This window comes from Aquarana catesbeiana, linkage group LG05 (assembly GCF_042186555.1).
Source record: "Aquarana catesbeiana isolate 2022-GZ linkage group LG05, ASM4218655v1, whole genome shotgun sequence".
Taxonomy (NCBI): domain Eukaryota; kingdom Metazoa; phylum Chordata; class Amphibia; order Anura; family Ranidae; genus Aquarana; species Aquarana catesbeiana.
Genome location: NC_133328.1, coordinates 397271505 through 397292328, shown reverse-complemented (window position 1 = coordinate 397292328; position 20824 = coordinate 397271505). Strand labels below are relative to the sequence as shown.

The following is a 20824-nucleotide window of genomic DNA, read 5'->3' as shown; positions in this document are numbered from 1 at the left end:
CATCCTGCCAGCGCACCACTCCAGTGTGAAAGCCCTCGGGGCTTTCACTTTGGAGACACAGCAGCGGCTCTTTCAGGGCGCTTTGCAGGCGCTATTTTTAGCGCTGTAGCGCCTGCAAAGCGCCCCAGCGTGAAAGGGGTCTTAGCAATCACCAAATCCAACAGTTACTGCAGACCTATTGAAGACCTAAATTGGAGTGCTTCCTATGTGCTATTGGGCTTTACATTTTACCCTTGGCTTTTTTTAATAAAACTGATATTAGCTGCACCTACAGCGAAATCCTGTCATGGGCAATAAAATGTGGATTCATTTTATTTCTGCTCTGTCAGCGCTTTAACAGGAAATGGCCAGTTAACAATGCAGTACAACAAGTAAACTCACAATGCACTGTTATTACAGGATGCCCTTTTTATATATATATATATATATACAAGGTGTTCTCTGATTAGTAGAAAATTGTAATATCACCACCCCGCCTCTTCACCACATCCAATGAGAGAATGCCTTGTATTTTTTTAAATGCATACAAGGCGTTTTGTGAATGGCAGCTGTGCAGAATGAACAACTCCCTGTGTTCACTATGCAGAAGGGCAGCTACTCGGCACAGAACCAAGAAGACTGTGGCGATCACTGTAGTAACAGCGACTACTACAGTGATTCTCTTCTCCACGGGTGTGGAATATGTCTGTATACTTACATTGGTCCAAGCTGGAACAATGTAACTATACATTAAAATCAATAACTGGAGTTTCGTTTTAATGCAGCATCTGCATACTTGCCAGCTGTTCCAGATTTGCAGAGACAGTCATGCCTTTTAAAGTATAACTAAAGGCAACACTTTTTTTTTTTTAGTTTTGTATAGAATGTAGAGGGATTCGAACACCTGTCAGGTTTTTATTTCTGTCTGTGCCCCAGTTAAGGAGATTCAGTGAGTGAAAGTAAACAAAATTCAAAATTTTGGGTTGTCCTCAGAAATTTTATAGAGGGGAAATCTTCCAATGGGGACACTAGTTCTGGTGACCTGGGGGTCCCCAATGAATTTCCTATGCAGGGATTTCCTCATACTTCCTGTTTGGCTATGGGACAGGAAGTGAAGGGAAATCCCTGAAATAGGACACAGATAAGGAAAAAAGGGGGTTATAACTCTCCCTTGCTCTATCCAGAGTGGAGTAGTTAATGGTTAGTAGTTAATGGTTCACAGAAAAAATGCTTTGAGTTCTGCTATAAAAGTCAAGTAGAGAGTAAAGGACTGCTGTAGGCTCTCTGCAACTGATCTTTTCCCCTTCAATGACTAAGGGTCCATTCACAAGGGTTGCTGCACTGCATGCCCCGTGCAGGTCTGTGTTTTACCAGCACGGGAATGCACAAGTGTTTTGTATCTATTCACAAGGGGCGACAGACCCAATGCCTCATGCAGGTATGTGTTTTCCCAGTAAAGGAATACACAATTTTGTGTATCCACATGCGGCTGCGGATCCCCAAACGTACACAGGGTGAGTTCAGGGACCCACACATACCTTTATGTCATATTGAGACAGCTCTGTCCATGCAGCTGCATGTCCCAATAGACTTCCATGGACTGCCATCAAAGGGATGCACACAACACCTGTGCATCCCTGTGCCAGGAAATCAAGAACCTGCACAGTGCACGACTGCATGCCCCATTCCCCTTGCAAATGTGAATGGATCCTTACTATGCCTTATTCCACACTTCAACCCTGTGTGAAGGCAGCCATCTTGGTAAAGGAACAGGACTTTGCTTGTCAGAGCTACTCTCTCTGATGACTGATGATTGGATGACTAGTGGTGTATTATTTAAGAAGCAGCAGGAAAAGTAAAAGAAGCACAGATCCACAGAATAAATGAAGCAGTAGCAGGGAGATCCTTGCACTTGAGGTCCTCAGATACAGCTTCCTCTTCAGCAAGGAGAATAGTAAGCAGCACAGCGAGTGGTGACATCACCCAATCTCGCAGAGAGTGGACTCCTAATTTTCCGGGGGAATACAAAACATAAGGTAAATGTTACAGGGCAGCACAGTGGTGTAGTGGTTAGTACTTTCACCTAGCAGCTGGTTCAAATCCCGACCACAACACCATCTGCCTGGAGTTTGCATGTTCTCCCTATGCCTGTGTGGGTTTCTCCGGTTTCCTCCCACACTCCAAAGACATGCTGGTAGGTTAATCATATCCTGTCTATTAAATTGGCCCTAGTATGTGTTTGTAAGGACGTCAGCACCCTTCGGGGTAAAGGACCGCGCTATATCAAGATGCAACTCAACTCAACAATTACCATTTTGGTGTTTATTATAAGATAGCAAATCTTCACATTTTGAGTTCAGGTCCAATTAAAATGTATGCTGCCAATGCTGGCTTGTAGTGGGATGAATTTGGTGGCTTCAGTATCTTTTAATGAAATTTGTGAATAATAAAAAAAATCTAATATCTATAGCAGAAGGATGCATGAATCTAGGAGCTCTCATTTCCACTTAATGTTTGCTAGTCATTATGTAGTTTGGCTTCATTCAGAGTGACTTTTGTGTTATCTTTTAATTTTAATTTAGACAACGACAGACGTGTGGAAATGTTACAGATTTACTTACTTCTGAAGTGCAAAAATGTGCTTGTTATACTGTAGGTTCCTTTTAACAATAATGCCCCGTACACACGGTCTGATTTTCCGATGGAAAATGTCCGATCGGAGCGTGTTGTCGGAAATTCCGACCGTGTGTGGGCTCCATCGGACATTTTCCATCGGATTTTCCGACACAAAGTTGGAGAGCAGGAGATAAAATTTTCCGACAACAAAATCCGTTGTCGGAAATTCCTATCGTGTGTACACAAATCCGACGGACAAAGTGCCACGCATGCTCAGAATAAATAAAGAGATGAAAGCTATTGGCCACTGCCCCGTTTATAGTCCCGACGTACATGTTTTACGTCACCGCGTATAGAACGATCGGATTTTCCGACAACTTTGTGTGACTGTGTGTATGCAAGACAAGTTTGAGCCAACATCCGTCGGAAAAAATCCTAGGATTTTGTTGTCGGAATGTCCGAACAAAGTCCGACCGTGTGTACGGGGCATAAGTGTCAAGGTTTTCAAAGTCAAGCACTACTGTTTTATAATAATAATTTTAATGACTTATTTGACCCCAAAAGTCATGCAGGCATATGTTTTGTTCTGTCATATCTTTCTCAGACAGGTATGTCAGGTATTCTAGTGAATTAGTAGCAAAACAAAGTACTTAACCCTTTTTCTTTTCTTTTCTTGCAAACCATATTTGTGTCAGTGACAAACAAAAAAAATTAAAGGGTATTTTATTATTATTCGTTGTGTAAAAAGGTAAAATATATTTTTGATTTGTTTAAGTTTTGAACAAAAAATAACATTATTCTGCCATTGTGTTGCTGTTTCTAGAATACTCAAAAGTCAGTGTTGTTGCCTTGTATTTTGTTCAGCTTTTATCATTTCTACAAACATTATGATGTTATGTTACATAATAACATATAAAATTATAAAAATAGAATCAGCATTTACTATTTTTTACTATCTACTTACTTTTTACTATCTAAATGAAATTGGTGCTTCTGTTCTATGATATCCGCCATCATGGAACACTTGAGAGAACTACTGTATGAATGCTATTTTGTAATTGTCTTTCTCAGAATCCTGTCGGTTGCCACCAATACAACCATCCATAAGAAGTAATGGAGTCCTATCCATGACTATGTGGAAATGGCTGTCAGGCAACAATAGTTAGCCTTTAAAAAAAAAAAAAAGATGGCTACAGCTATCTGCAGAAGTGTTAATGGTGTGTCAAAAACTAATGATGTTCTTTGGAATTTAATCTTCAGGTAGACAACTTTTTTAAGAGCAACAAATATCTTCATTATACCAAACCAGTATATTGTATTAATCAGTTCGAAGAAAAGAAAATTCTTCAATAGCATTAGTCACCTTAACAAAGCCCCATCTAACAGAACTCAAGTGGATTACTCAAAGTAATCTTGCGTATGAAAACAAGGATTAATCTGTGGATTGCTTAGCTGTGTTACAGCCTAGAACTCCAATTTAATGATTAATTCTCTCTCACCTATTACTTTGATAGCCTTAGTGTATAATGGCAGCCCAAAACTAATAAAGTTGAATACAATTTCCATGTGCTCCCAAAGTATAATTTCTGGAAAATGCATATCTGCAACTGGTTGAATGACTTAAAAGCTAAATTCACCACCTACCCCTTCTCCCCTTGTCTGAATCTACTTCTACAGCCCTACTTTCACTTATTTTAAACCACATAGAGTCTACCATCTCTACCAGGGGTGCTGCATGGCACTACACGGTTGAAATACCATTCTCTTACTCATTTCTTGTCTTTGTCCTACGTTAGGGCATAATATTACGCTGTTATTATAATATGTTCCCTGATTTGACACCTCCTTTTATTGTCATATGTACTGTCTACATACTGTTATCTACTTGATTTAGGTTGAACATGAGCTTCTGGCCCTCTAACCCTAGGTCAAACCTATGGAGACAACGACTCTCTTGTTGTGAATAATACATCCATCCATGTCACCATACCTAGCTAAGGCCTTATCTCTGTCCAACATTAGACAAAACCCCCTCTCTATTTGGGGTACTGATTGTCACTCCACATTATTAAAGTTTTTACAATGTTTGTATTACTTCTTCCAGTGGATGCCCACTGTCTTGGAACTATTTCTGTTATACATTGGTACATCCCTAACAGCTCCTTATTGTTACTCATATTTGATGTGTTACTTAAAGCTTTATATTTGACAATTAGGTACCACTTTTTTATGTACCTTGACATGTCAGTTATTATGCTTTAATAAAAATATTTGAACAAGGAAAAGCTAAATTTACCTTTGGAACATCTTACCCATATTTATTGTGGAAAATTGAACATGTTCCAGCTCCTGCCCCGTCCCTCCTCAATTCCCCCTTTTTTTGTAACAGCGAGTGGGGGTTGTTCTTCCTGCACCCGCTGTCACTTTTTTAAATAGCGCAGCTAAGCATGGTTCCTTCCACACAGCCGCATCATTCATGCACAGATTCGTGTGAATGAATAAACTACAAGCACTATAAGATTATAAGTAATCCCCTACTTATAATAATTTTTCACGTTTTGGATTTCACCCTGGTGATTTTCATTATAGGGGGGCAGCAGTCTTCTTCCTAGATTTTATACTCCTGAGCGCGGAACTACTGTCATTCATTTGTCTGTCACCTTTTAACAGGTGTACCCCCCCAGTTCTGCTGCTATGGATATCTTCGGATATATGGGTAATCGGAATATTAACCTCACAGGGATATTTAGCCAGGAGCAGGTTAATAACATGCAAGATATGTCCAGTCTTTTTAAACAGCTTAGACATCTACTTGAAAAGCAACTGAGGGTGTGGTGGGATATCGCCACCCTTGAAACATATATTGGTGAGAATATGACACAGAGAAGACTAAGGTGGGACCTAAACCCTAATGAAAATGGCGCCTCAGATGACGTCTTGATGATGAAACGCGTAAGGCATGGCCTCGTGATACGCACACGTCAGCACCTCTCTGTTCCAGCCTGTGTTACTTCCGGTTCTCGCTGTCGGGCGGTGGAACGCACGCTATACCACGCTGCCCCGCAGCTGTGAACCGGCTTTTTGGATTACTATTGGAGCATTGTCAGCTCCAGCGTTTTTATGGATTGTTTTTAACAGTTTTTACTATGGATTCTTATCAATAAACTTTAATATCTACGGATTCACGCTATGAAGTGTTTTCTTTCCTCACTTCATATGGATGCCTTTTACTGGGGACTACATTACGCCAGAACAGGATAAAGCACCCCTGGACGGAGGATCACATCCCGGTTCCGACAGCGCAGGATTGTCTGCATATGCCCTTTACCCCTGCGGGGGTTAGGGAGTCCGGTGAGTGTAAACACAAGTGGGGGTGCAGGGAAGGACGGGATAAACGCTGTGACCACGCTTTTCTTCACCAGAAGGACATTTTTTAGGACTTTTTTGCGGACATTTATTTTTTTTTCATAAAACAAGTTTTTTCACACACCAACTTTTTTATTTTTTGTTTTGATTTTTATGCACATAAGCGAAAAAATCTTTTTTCACATCTTCTCCTTAAGGAATTGCTTTGATTGTCATAATTGTATTTTTTAAGCACACATGCTGGGGTCTTTTTTATATATATTTTTTTATATATATTTTATATATTTTTTATTTGTTTCATTTTTTCATGTTTTATTCTCCACTTAATTATCCGCTTTGAATATCATTATTGGGTTTATATATTGGATCTTGTTTCTTTTGCCATTTTATAAGATACAGGTACCTTCTCTACACATATATAACCATTGTATAAAAATTTTTTTTTGCACGCACTTTTAGGAGCACGCTGCACTTTATCGTAGTTTACTGTATAGGTGGATTATGTAAGCTTGATACACTTCAGTCTCTGTATACATTTTGTTATATGCACAATAATATTAAAATTTTTTTTTTTGACACGAATATTTGGTATATATATGTTGAGGAAACACTTTTTTCACTTATAAATTTCATTCATAATTATCATCATAGTTGGACAGCGCCAATCCCCTACTTATAATATTTTTTCACAATAAACTACAAGTACTGTCTTACACCCGTGGAGACGTACTTGTAATTAGAATGAACTGCAGGCATGCTGATCGACAAGCCTGTAGTTCATTCACATTGCCTACAGCTCTGAAAAAGCCAGCCTGTACAGAGGCAGTAGCTAGTGTGTGTTGGACATTGCACCTACGATCTGCTAATTGTGGGTGCAATACTTTCCAGGCTCCTGTTTCAAAACATAATAAATACACATTTTTGTACCTACAAAAATATGTGCATTTATTATTTTTTATGTAAAGGTGAACTTAGCCTGTAAGCTGGCCATACACGGTAATTTTTTTTATTCAGTGGGCTGAACAAAAAAAAAAATCGATTACTCCATCCACACAAACTAGGTTGTTGTAGAAATTCCCCTGCCATTATATTGTATTCTGACAGCAACATCCACCACTGTCAGAGTATAATGCAGTTGCTGATTGACAGAAAACTTTCCAATGTGTCCCTTTGACAGAAGTCAATTAAACAATAGGCTCCTATTGAGTGGAGTAGCCCACACACTGATCGAAATTCATCTGGTCCAACAGGGAATATTGACCAGTGTATGGTCAGCTTTAAAGTAGACGTTTTATTTTATTTTTTAAGGAAAAGGGGTCGAACCTTTGTCAGTTTTTTATTGTTGTCTGTGGCCCTGTTGAAGAGATTTTAACCTAATCTCTGCCCCAATGTCACTAGTAGCTGGCGACAGGAAATGAAGAAAAATCTCTTCAAAAGGTTACAGACTTACAAAGAGATTTTTACTAGTCCCCACTCTACTTAAAAAAACTTTTATAGCTGCCTGTTTTAATTTCCCCTCATTTCCTCTCGGGTAACATCAATCACCGGAGTAGGAAGGTGTTGGCTTCCCAATGGAGACACTGCAGTAAATATTGACCTAAGCCTTTGTTACTCTTTGGTTAGACATCCACTTCTACTGTAAAGACAATATATTTGCTCTTTATAAATATATTAGAACTGGCTAATAACAATGGAAAGAACATTCTGTGCTCACTAGATTTCCTATATTAGGTAAATTTTTTTTTTGACATTTTCCAGAAGAGTTGGTGTATCTAAAGACATTATTTGGTAGCTACTGTACATTTTCCATGGGGGCGTGCAGCCCTCGTCAGGCTTGTAGTCAATGAGCTTTCTGGGTTCCTCAAATGACAGCAATGACAACAAATAAAAAATTTGGCACAACTTTGTAAGCCATTGAGTCTTATTAAGGTGATTATGCCGATATTAAACTGGTCACAAATTAAGACTTTTGTTTAGTCTGGCACTGGTTTGGTGTAAAACAGCAGTGGCACAATCACCATCATAGCAGCCCACAAATATGCTATGGAGCCTCGTCAGAAGCAGTAGGTGTCTCTGTAGTTAAACTAGGTACAGTGAGCTGTCACCATATACCCATTTGCCGCTGTCACTTGTAAACACAGTGGGAGCAGAGAAAGCCTCCCACTAACCACTTCCTCCACCAGCCTCTGACATCATCTAATGCAAAGCACAACAGAGTACACAAGTAGTAGGAGACTTCCTCTGCCCCACGCTGTGTTTAAAAGTGACAGTGGCATTCAGTAAAGGCTCGTACACTATAAGAAAATCAGGCGAACATTTTTAGTTCAAAGAATTTTCGTACGATTTTCGTATAATGTGTACACAACTTTCGACAGCTGATTCCGAATTTTCGTACAAAAATTGCCGAAGGGACAAACTCCAACATTTTTCTCGTACAGGAATAGAATGAATGATTTTCGTTTAATTTGTATCATTTTCATACCAGAAAAATCAAAAAAAAAAGACTGCGCATTATCAGAAACAATAAACAACAAAAAAAAAAGCCTTTGTCGTACGAGAATTTTTGTTCATCGTGATCTGCTGTAAAACAACGCGGAAAATCGTCCGCCCGATTTTCTTAAACTGTGTACCCCACTTTAACCACTTGCTGCCCACCCACCATCATATGACGGCGGGACGGTGCAGCTGTTATCCTGGGCCGCCGTCATATGACGCCGCTGCCTTCCAGGACCCCGCACGTGCCGCATCACTCGGGTCCCGGTGCGCTGCCTGGCGGCCGCGATGTCCGCCGGGCATCCGTGATTGCCCGGTAACCGAGCAGGACCGTGGATCTGTGTGTGTAAACACACAGATCCACGTCCTGTCAGATGGGAGGAGACCGATGGTGTGTTCGGTCTCCTCCCCTTGTGAATCCCCTCCCCCCACAGTTAGAATCACTCCTTAGGAACACATTTAACCCTACAGCGCCCCCTCCTGGTTAACTCCTTCATTGCCAGTCACATTTATACAGTAATCAATGCCATTTTATAGCATGGATCGCTGTATAAATGTGAATGGTCCCAAAAATGTGTCAAAATTGTCCGATGTGTCCAACGCAATATCGCAGTCACGATAAAAATCACAGATCGCCGCCATTACTAGTAAAAAAAAAAAAAATAATAATAAAAATGCTACAAATCTATCCCCTTATTTTGTAGACGCTATAACTTTTGCGCAAACCAATAAATATACGATTATTGCGATATTTTTTACCAAAAATATGTAGAAGTATATATATCGGCCTAAACTGAGGAAAAAATTTGTTTAAAAAAAATGTGGATATTTATTATAGCAAAAAGTAAAAAATATTGTGTTTTTTCAAACTTGTCACTCTTGTTTTGTTTATAGCGCAAGAAATAAAAACCGCAGCGGTGATCAAATACCACCAAAAGAAAGCTCTATTAGTGGGGAAAGAATGATAAAAATTTCATTTGGGTACAGTGTTGTATGACTGCGCAATTGTTATTCAAAGTGTGACAGTGCTGAAAGCTGAAAATTGGCTTGGGCAGGAAGGGGGTGAAAATGCCCTGTATGGAAGTGGTTAAGCTGCTACAGCATGTTTGTGTCATGCTGATGGAGGTCTGCATGGGGCCAAGGGTCATTTGTTTGCATTTGGCCTGTAGGCAGCATCGGAGAGATAGACAGGAGTAGGGTACTGAGCAGCAGCAAGTCATTTTGAAGTAATAAAATGACTCTGCTGGTACTCTGCTGGTATTATTTTATAGGGACATTTTCCAACTCCCCAGTCCATATGTTATACTGTACATTCCACAACCCTTCATTCTGTATGCCATTCTTTTTATATGCCACATTTATTATTCCATACTGCCTTACATCAAGTGCCATGCTGTATGTTCCTTATAGCACAATGCTTTGCTCCGTATTCTACATCCCCTCATTCCATATTCAATGCTGTACGTTCCCTATTCCACCCCACTTCATTCCATATGCAATGCTGTATATTCCCTAATCTACATACCCTAATTTCATATTCCATGCTGTACGTTCTCTATTCCACACCACTTCATTCCGTATTTCATGCTGTACTTTCCCTATTCCACATCACCTCATTCCGTATGCCATGCTGTACATTCCCTATTCTACATTGCCTCATTCCATATTCCATGCTGTATGTTCTCTATTCCACAGCACCTCGTTTCATATTTTATGCTGTACGTTCCCTGTTCCACCTTGCCTCATTCCGTATTCCATTCACTACATTCCCTATTCCAAACCAGCTTATTCCATATGTACATACCCTATTTCACACTGCATCATTCTATATGCTATTCTGTACATTCCCTATTCCACACCGCCTCATTCTGTATGCCATGCTGTACATTCACTATTCCACACTGCTTCATTCCATATTCCATGCTGTACATTTCCTATTCTACATTGCCTCATTCCATGCTGTGCATTCCCTATTCTACATTGCCTCGTTCTGTATTCCATTCTGTGCATTCCCTATTCCACATTGTTTCATTCCATATACTATGCTGTACATTTCCTATTTCGCAATCATATGCTCCATGTTGTACATGTTATATTTCCCACGCTGTGCTGTGCAGTCCTTTTTCTTCACTGCTTCACACATACGTTCCCTATTTCAAAATGTCACATTTTCCACGCTGTGCTGTAAATTTAATATTCCACGCTTACCCATGCTGTACGTTATATATTCCACACACCACCTCTTCTTTGCAGTGTGCTGTACATGTTATATTCCATAGACAGGAAAAAGAAGGTTAAAAGCTAATTCCATGTTACGATGCCCCCTCTTCCCAGATAATTTCTGTCCACAGAACTAGTCTGTAGTATTGTACTGTCTATGCTGACAGCTCTCCTGCTGCATGTCCCTGATTTAGATATTCTTTATGTTAAGATCAACATAAAGGAAGGTCGCTAGGGTGCCCTATCAACATTATGCCATGGGGTCCTATGAACTGTAGTTACGCCCCCTAAAAACAAGTATTATTATTGCTTTATGTATTCGACTTTATATTTAATATCAATGTACTACTACATTCAGTAGAAACAGATGATCGGAGCTGTGATGTAAAGTGCTAATGGAGGATTTAATGTGTTTTAAGCCTAATTGGGATTTGCCATGACACTTTCTGAGAGGCAGGGCATTGTCTGTACTGAGAGCAAAGACATTTCTTTTCAATGAGAGTGGGAGTAAGAAGAAAGACTTCTGTAGGAAATGCTGAAATTCCTAACAAGCTAATATGTAAAATTAGATTGAGTGACTTGAGGATGGACTCTCTTGAAAATGTAATAACATACACTGAGATAAAAGCTAAATCTTATAATTAATATCTTGAATGAACAGAGTTCAGTTTGATATATGTATTCTCCAAAATGCCTGGGTCGTTGGGCTTTCCGGATAAGGCGTCTTTGTGTAATTTAGAACAAAAAGTCTCAAATATTTTAAATATCCTTTTAGAATAGTCCCCGACATTCCTATCCTCATGGATTTGCAGTGTTTTACATCTATCTGTGTGAAAAAAATGTCTGCTTACTGTCTGTTTGTGTTTGTTAGTGGTTTAAGAGATGGGTGGTCATTAAGTGAGCCCTTTAAATCACTTTAAATAGTTTTAAAACTTATCTAATCTTGCCTCAGGCCAGGTTCACATCCATGCACTGTGGAAACACTGTGTGTTGTGTTAAGGGTTGCTTAAATGGGTCATGTTGGGTAGGCAGTACTGCCCAACGAACACGACAGGGGGTATAATTTTTGCAGCAGCCATGATGCTCGTGTACACCCTGTCCGCTGCCTTTGCACTTTGGCCTGTTTCCACGGGCTTCAGCTTATATAAGAGCAGTATAAGCATGAAGCAAGCTTTGACAAAGCATTCGTAGAGTTTTCAGCAAGATTTGTTAAAGCTTTTAAAGTACCATTCAGCTCCAGTTTGTAAATATTGAACACAGAACCTAAAAGGAATGCTGATTGCCACTTTAAATAAGCTGTTAGCAGACTTCAGCGCTTCTTGAAGCTTGTTGAAAGCCTACTGAAGCCTGCTAGCAGCTTGCTTAAAGTGGCAACCAACACTCCCATTAGAATCTATGCTCATCAATTACAAACTGGAATTGAATGGTACTTTATAAACCTCAGCAAAGCTTGATGAAAGCTCTGCAAATGCTTTGTCAAAGTTTGCTGTTCACACTGCTCTTATATAAGCTGGAGGGGAGGTTGAGGGTAGTAAAAACATGGCTTAACCAAATGTTTTAATTAACCCTAACCACAAATAATAATGCCCCGTACACACGGTCGGATTTTCCGATGGAAAATGTCCGATCGGAGCGTGTTGTCGGAAATTCCGACCGTGTGTGGGCTCCATCGGACATTTTCCATCGGATTTTCCGACACACAAAGTTGGAGAGCAGGAGATAAAATTTTCTGACAACAAAATCCGTTGTCGGAAATTCCGATCGTGTGTACACAAATCCGACGGACAAAGTGCCACGCATGCTCAGAATAAATAAAGAGATGAAAGCTATTGGCCACTGCCCCGTTTATAGTCCCGACGTACATGTTTTACGTCACCGCGTTCAGAACGATCGGATTTTCCGACAACATTTGTGTGACCGTGTGTATGCAAGACAAGTTTGAGCCAACATCCGTCGGAAAAAATCCTAGGATTTTGTTGTCGGAATGTCCGAACAAAGTCCGACCGTGTGTATGCCCTATAAGACCTTAAGGTCCCGCAGCAGTCTGCACCACCATTCCCAGCATACGCCTTTGTCCCAGCAACATTATTTAATACTGTATAGAATCTGTTCGGGCATAGCCGCTTTGTGCCTCTTCCAATATGCCTCTTCCAATATCAGCTTTTAGTTCTCCATTGCATTGGTTATGCCTACATATAAAAATATCACCATGCTAGAAGACACGTTTTACACATTCCTAGAGGACTCTTCATGTACTCTGCTTTCTTGTGAGTCACGACTCAGTGACTTGCATCGCTGTGCCTTTATGAAAAGGCACTCACTACCGTGCGATGGAACAAGTGTTTATAGCTCTGGGTATTTGCATAGTGCTGGTGGTGTGGCTCACTGAAAAACTGATTTCTTCAACCACCAGCTGTCAACCTTTTTTTTATGCAGTTGGGAACCTTTAGGCTCGGTTCACACATGGGCGGCACGACTTGCAGGTCGCCTCAGCGAGGCGACCTGCAAACGACTGCGGGGCGACTTGCGAGACGACTTCTGCATAGAAGTCTATGCAAGTCGCCCCAAGTCGCCCCCAAAGTAATACAGGAACCTTTTTCTAAGTCGGAGCGACTTGCGTCGCTCCAATTAGAACGGTTCCATAGCACAGAACGGGAGGCGACTTGGTCGCCTGACAAGTCGCCCCAGTGTGAACCGAGCCTCAGCTGCTATGTATGTAAATTAAAAAAAAAAAAAAATATATATATATATATATATATATATATATATATATATATATATATATATACACAGTATAGTATCTTTTCTTTTTGATGTGTGAGCGTTTTGTTAAAAGTGGGCAAAAGAATATAGCATCTGCCAAAAATTCATTTATTTATATGGTGCTGACAATTTAAGCAACACTTTACATACTGCAGATTCACATCAGTCACTGCCCTCATGGAGCTTGCAATCTAAGGTTCCTCATCTTCTATGCATACATACACATACAAGGGCCAAATTAGACAGGAGCCAATTAATCTACCCCACAAGCGCAGGAGGAACATGCAAACTCATTGAAGATACAAGAGCACAGTGGCACAAAATGCCCATTGAACTGGAGTAGAACAGTATTGTCAGGGTCTGAGGTCAGGCTCAGGGGCCAGTGGCTGTTGCAGTAAAGAGGTTCACAAGTAGTCAGCTGGAAATATACAAGCAGATCCCTCTAGCAGATGACACGGGCTTACTTGAGGTGCAGGATCTAAGCACTAGCTGGTTTTCACCAGAGCTCCTGATGGTGGAGATGGGTTTCATTGCATGCTAATGCCAGGTCGCATCCCTCTGGATTGCCCAACAGGCAAAGAGCAAACAGGGGTCAGGTAATGGCTAAAGCAGATAAGGAAGCAGAAGCAAAGTCAATGAGCACGCCAAAAGGTCAGCAATGAGTAGCAGCTGAATGGGATCAGAGAGAAGCACAGTCAATGAACAAGCCAAGGATTTATAATGAGTGGTAGCAAAGATAAGGATAGCAGCAGGTATGCAAGAAGTCAGGTATTGGCTGGAGAGATCACAATAATCTGTCAAACAGGAAGTGCAGAGACATGGCTTTAAAGGGGTTGTAAACCCTCAAGTTTTTTCACCTTAATGCATCCTATGCATTAAGGTGAAAAAACTTCTGACACTGACCGGCCCCCCAGCCCCCCTCGTTTTACTCACCTGTGCCCTTCGTTCCCTCAGCGGAGACGCGCTGTACCTCTCTTCCTGGGGTTCTCCTTGATTGGATAGATTGATAACAACGCAGCCATTATCTCCCGCTGCTGTCAATCAAATCCAATGACGCGGGTGCCGAGTCCGGCATTCATTGTCTATGAACGCAAATGTTGGACTCGTTAGCGCGCCCGCCAGCTAACCCCCTGGGAGAGCACTTCTCCCAGGGGGTTTACAGATGCAAGGAGGAGCTGCGAGCACCGCCAGGGGACCCCAGAAGATGAGGTTCAGGACCACACTGTGCAAAATGAACTGCACAGTGGAGGTAAGTATGATATGTTTGTTATTTAAAAACCTATAAAAAGAAGGTTTACAATCACTTTAAGGAAGTTATGAAAGAATCAAGGAGTTCAAGGTTCCCCTACAAACAAGATACAATGCAAGTTTGTCCAAGGGATCAGGCAGGGTGCTGTCCAGCATCTTAGGAGGCATAGCCAGAAGTGCTACAGCCAAATACAGCAGAGTTCCCAGGTTCAGATCTGGAACCTGACAAATACATGTTATATGGTGCTCTACTCAATAAGCCATAGCGCATGTTATATTTCTGTCACATAACCTGTAGCAGCCAAATATCACATACAATAAAAGTAGTTTTTAACAGAACTTTACTAAAAAAATATGTCCCACAATCCACATCATTTGCGATAAACAACACCTGCTGAAATGCTGAAAGAAAAATAAAACAACAACCTCCGACACGTCCGATCTCATTGCTTCCCTCACACTGAGTGACATCTCCAGATCCATGCCGCTAAAGTAAACAAATGGGTGGGGTTTCCTGACTGACAACATTGGCAAAATATGGACATGACCATATTTGGTCAATAAAGGGACACTAAAGGTTCAGTTTTTATTTTTTTAAAATAACAAACATATCATACTTACTGTGCAGTTCGTTTTGCACAGAGTGGCCCCGAACATCCTCTTCTGGGGTCCCACAGCAGCTTTCTCGGCTCCCCCCCCGCAATAGATAACCCCCTCTAGGAAGCTCTTTCCCAAGGGGGTTACCTTGCGGGCATGCTCCAGTGTCATACACTCAGCGTGCATAGCCGCCGAGTGTATGACCCGGCCCCGCCCCCCGGAGGCCACGTCACTGGATTTGATTGACAGTAGCGGGAGCCAATGGCTGCGCTGCTATCAATCTATCCAATGAGGAGCCGATCAGCCATGGAGAGAAGGACGCGGGATCGCGCCCACGGAGATGCGGGGCTCAGGTAAGTAAAATGGGGGCCGGAGAGTGCAAGGTGTTTTTTCACCTTAACCTCCCTGGCGGTATAATTATTTCAGATTTTTGCGTCTCAAAGCGGTACAATTATTTTGCATAGAAGTTTGGTGTTTTATATTGTAGGCCGGTAATTCTTAGCAATAACACACTTATATCTGTCCACCAAGAGCATAGTAGATATCCCGGGTATGATGAAGTTTGAAACACAAAATCATAAATTATAATATAATAAATAAATATAAATAATTATAAAAAATAATAATAAAATACATTTCCCCAAGATTCACTATTGTTCAATTCTGCAAGTGTTCTAATTTACTATCGCTGTTTTCTAGCTGGTCTAAAACCACTTTAGATGTAAAGGGACACTTTGTGGTTGCTATGGACAATCTCCAGTTTCCAAGCAGAAAGAACAGTATATATATCATATAAAACTGCATGCAGGGCATTGGACAAAGCACTGGGGACAAAAGGGATGTGAAATAATTTCATACAGTAATGATATCTGTAACATTACAGTGTACCGTATGTGTTATGAATTTTCACTTTTTTTAATTTGCCGCCAGGCTCCGCCCCCGTGTGTCACGACGCTCGCAGGGAACGGAACCCGGCACACAGGACATCGGGGTGGAGGACACAGCCCACGGACACAGTGGGGGGGACATCGCAGGATCCTGGGGACAAGGTAAGTAACCTTTTCCAGGATCCTGCAATGCAATCCCGAGTGTGGCTCGGGGTTACCGTTAATGGTACTGAAATTTAACCCAGAGCCACACTCGGGAATACCATCAGGGAGGCTACTGCATAGGATGCATTAAGGTGAAAAAACATGAAGCCTTACAACCGCTTTAAACAAAGGGCCGAATGAGCTAGATGGTATTGTTAGGTTTTTAGGATGCCAGCGGATCCTGACTCCCTGACAACCAGTAGCCCTCAGCAGGAGCTGTCCAATGTTAGCATTGGTAGTAATACTGCTGCTAAATGTTTTACTTACCGCTGTAGCCAGAGGTCCAGTTTACGATAACATTAGGAGTCAAATAACATGTAAAATACTGAAATAAAAATCATTGCATGTATTTACGCATGTTTTTTACTGAATTGACTACTTTAAAAATAAATACAGCATTAGTTATTTTACTCCAAAACTTCATGTGGTCTTTATCTTTTAGTGAATTGATCTTGTAGGGATAGCAGTCTTTTTTATATAACTTTGTGTCATCTCCATTCTTATCACAGTCAGGACCTTCTTTTTGGCAACAGGCGTCCCGCGATTCTGTGTGCGAGATTTTACCGCGATTCGCCAGGTGACAATCGCGGCAAAATCTTGCTGCGATTTGGGTGCCCTTAAAAGTAATAGGGATCGCAAGCGTGTCCCACGTTTTGCAGCGATTCTGGACCATGGGAAGAATTCAGAATACCATGGTGCAGGCGGATCCTAAACTTAAATCCATAAAAGCCTATGTGTCCATGCACAAGCTTCAACCTCCCTTAACCTCCTTCTCCTGAACGTGGAATAATCACATTCAGGATAGGAAAGTTTTGACTGCCGCCTGCAAAACGGGTAAAATCACTCTTTTCATTTTCCGCCAGCCGGCAGTCAAAGTAGTTCAAGTGTACATGAAGCCTAAAGAGGAATTCCCCCCCAGCCACTACCACAACCATTTTTTTGCCCTCACCTTTTTTTGTCAGGTTATCCACAAGAAAACATTCAAATCCAGGGAATCCAATAGTGTTCAAAAAGGATCAACTGCTCTACTGCTGCCATCTTCTCTCGCCTTCGTTAGGTGCTTGTTGTCTCTTATTTATTCATTACAGGCATTTATACAGCATCATCAATTTACACAGTGCTTTACATATATATTGTACATCCACACCAGTCCCTGCCCTCATGGAGCTTACACTCTAGGGTCCCTAACTCACATTCATACACATAGTAGGGCCAATTTAGATAGGATCCAATTAAACTACCAGCATGTCATGTCTTTGGAGTGTGGGAGGAAACCAGAGGACCCGGAGGAAACCCACACAGGCACAGGGAGAACATGCAAACTCGAAGCAGGTAGTGTCATGGTTGGTATTCCAACCGATGACCCTAGTGCTGATGATGTATGTAGCTGGCCCCCTGATGATGCCCATGTGCCACACAACATCAACAGGGGCTGGCTGCAAAAAAACAGGAAAAGACAACTGGCCTGGAATTTCCGACGGGATTCCGCTCAAGTTTGCCTGCATACACACGGTCACGCAAAAGTTTGCTGAAATTATGACCGTCAAGAATGCGGTGACGTACAACACTACGACGAGCCGAGAAAATGACGTTCAATGCTTCCGTGCATGCGTCGAATTGTTGGCATTACTGACAAATCCCTTCCAACTGTCACTGGGACAGGTATCCACGTTGGAAGATTTTCATATTTTCATGTTCTGGAGACAGCTCAAACTGTTGGAAGTTCCTTCACTTTTAGACCCAGTGTCAGTGCCCACCAGGACAATTGAGGAAGTGAATCTCCCTATAGAAATTAAAGCTGACAGAGGTTCTAACTCCTCGCCCCTGAAAAAAAGTTTTGCCTTTAGATACACTTTGAGGAAGAAGTAAGATAACTCTGCTGATTGTGATTGGCTGTTACTTTGGGTTTACGCGTTTGCTTACAACGGGTATTAATTTGGGTCTAAATCAGGTTACACTGCATAGCCTGCATTATGGCATGATACATGGGATGGAACCTGTACCCATGTAGATTCCTTCAGGCTTCACAAAGTTTATTTTCCAGGGGAACATACAAGCCTCCTGAGACACACTGATGGAACTTTCAGCCTGTGATAGCTGTGTAGAGTACACACCACTGGCCACCAAGCATGCTTAGCTTATCTTTGTGCTCACTGTGACTGCCCACCTTCTTTCGTTTCCTGAATAAAAGTCATTGTTACTGAAATATTTCAGTCATTACTACACATTTTTCATCTAAAGGAACATACATTTTCTTGTCTCTATTCTCTGCCCTTAATGTTTCTCACAACCAAACATTCCACTTAACAACAGGAAGGTCACTATATTACAGGAAAGCCTTTTCTTGTTGAATAGAAGGCATGGCGCACAATATTGTTCCTAATGTAGACTGTCGAAGTGACATTTTTTTCATTACAGGACTAAAATAACTGTAATGATAGGAATAACTGTAAATATCATTACTAAGAACAAGGTATGGCTTACAGGGATGAGGTGAATGGCAAATTCTCCAGGAAATATTTAACCTTAATATTATGCATGCCCAATTCCAAACATTGTTAGCAAAAGAAGAATTTAAAAAACATGAGCAAGGGAATGTATAGTAGTTTGTAAATAATTTATCATACATTTTTATTCAGGAAAATATACAGTGCCTTGCACAAGTATTCACCCCCTTGGCATTTTTCGTGTTTTGTTGCCTCACAACCTGGAATTAACATGGATTGTTTGAGGATTTGCATCATTTGATTTACAGAACATGCCCACAACTTTGAAGATGTTTTTTTTTTGTTTATTGTGACGCAAACAACAAATAGGACAAAATAACAGAAAAAGTCAATGTGCATAACTATTCACCCACCTAGTCAATACTTTGTAGAGCCACCTTTTGCGACTATCACAGCTCCAAGTCGCTTTGGATAAGTCTCTATGAGCTTGCCACATCTTACTACTGGGATTTTTGCCCATTCCTCCTTGCAAAACTGCTCCAGCTCCTTCAAGTTGGATGGTTTGCGCTTGTGAACAGCAATCTTTAAGTCAGATTTTCTATTGGATTGAAGTCTGGGCTTTGACAAGGCCTTAAACCACTCAAGTGTTTCTTTAGCAGTGTGTTTGGGGTCATTGTCCTGCTGGAAGGTGAACCTCCGTCCTGGCCTCAAATCACACACAGAGTGGTACAGGTTTCGCACAAGAATATCCCTGTAGTTAGCACCATCCATCTTTCCCTCAACCCTGACCAGTTTCCCAGTCCCGACTGCTGAAAAACATCCCCACAGCATGATGCTGCCATCACCACTTTTCACTGTGGGGATGGTGTTCTTTGGGTGATGTGATGTGTTGGGTTTGCGCCAGACATAGTGTTTTCTTTGATGGACAAAAAGTTAAAATTTAGCCTCACCAGACCAGAGCACCTTCCTCCATACATTTTGGGAGTCTCCCACATGCCTTTTCACAAACTCAAAACATGCCATTTTGTTTTTTGCTGAAAGTAATGACTTTCTTCTGGCTATTCTGCCATCAAGCCCAACTCTATGGAGCGTACGCCTTATTGTCGTCCTATGTACAGATACTCCAGTCTCTGCTGTGGAACTCTACAGCACCTACAGGGTTACCTTAGGTTTCTGTGCTGCCTCTCTGATTAATGCCCTCCTTGCCCGGTCCGTGAGTTTTGGTGTGCAGCCGTCTCTTGGCAAGTTTGCTGTTGTGCCATGTTCTTTCCATTTGGTTATGAGAGATTTGATGGTGCCCCTAGGGATCATCAAAGATTTGGATATTTTTTTATAACCTAACCCTGACTTGTACTTCTCAACATTGTCCCTTACTTGTTTGGAGAGTTCCTTGGTCTTCATGGCAGTGTTTGGTTAGTGGTGCCTCTTGCTTAGGTGTTGCAGCCTCTGGGGCCTTTCATAAAGGTGTGTATATGTAATGACAGATCATGTGACACTTAGATTGGACACAGGTGGACATCATTTCACTAATTATGTGACTTCTGAAGGTAATTGGTCACACCAGAGCTTTTTATGGGCTTCATAACAAAGGGGGTGAATACATATGCACATGCCAATTATCATTTTTTTATTTCTGAAAAATAGTTTTATGTATATATTTTTCTAATTTTACTTCACCAACTTAGACTATTGTGTTCTGATCCATCACATATAATTCAGATTAAAAAACACTGAACTAAAGGCTCTAATGTAACAGAATAGGTAAAAATAAATAGGTAAAAAATACTTTTGCAAGGCACTGTACAATAGTGCATGTTACTATTTTGCATCCTTATTTTGAGACAGCAGGGGGAGCTTTAGACTCCTTTTCACATTTTCCAGGCTCCCACTCTTCTCCTGAAAAAAAAGCCTGCTTACAGAACTCCTTCATTCAAGCTGAAATTTACCCACACATGCGAACTGTTCATCTCTTATTATTTTGTTTGAACAAAGTGAGCCAGCATT

The 20824-nt window shown here is 41.2% G+C and overlaps 1 protein-coding gene across 7 annotated transcripts in view; it reads left to right on the top strand.

Moving 5' to 3' along the window:
• Positions 1–20824, top strand: part of ATXN1 (ataxin 1) — a 440770-nt gene that overhangs the window by 63875 nt on the left and 356071 nt on the right. The window lies entirely within an intron of this gene.